The sequence below is a fragment of the Solanum verrucosum genome, unplaced genomic scaffold (genome assembly GCF_900185275.1).
Source record: "Solanum verrucosum unplaced genomic scaffold, falcon-dt-bn FXZP01000051.1, whole genome shotgun sequence".
Classification (NCBI taxonomy): domain Eukaryota; kingdom Viridiplantae; phylum Streptophyta; class Magnoliopsida; order Solanales; family Solanaceae; genus Solanum; species Solanum verrucosum.
The window spans coordinates 734,180-734,443 of NW_026020110.1; positions in this window are offsets into that span (position 1 = coordinate 734,180).

The following is a 264-nucleotide window of genomic DNA, read 5'->3' on the forward strand; positions in this document are numbered from 1 at the left end:
TTACTGTTTGCAACTTAGATATTCTTGGTTAAAGTACTTGGCTGAAATAATCATAATAACTTGTGTATTTGGAGGGATGATTGGGGAAGACTAAAGATTGGAATTGATTACTCAGCAGGTTAAATCTGTATCTGTAGGCATAGATGAGATGCTTTAGATTTTTCTATAAATAAAACACAGGGTAGCTGTCATTATTGAGTTGAAGTAGGTCCACATGCATACCATTATACATGAATCAGAGGCAGAGTTAGGTGGGGTTCGTGG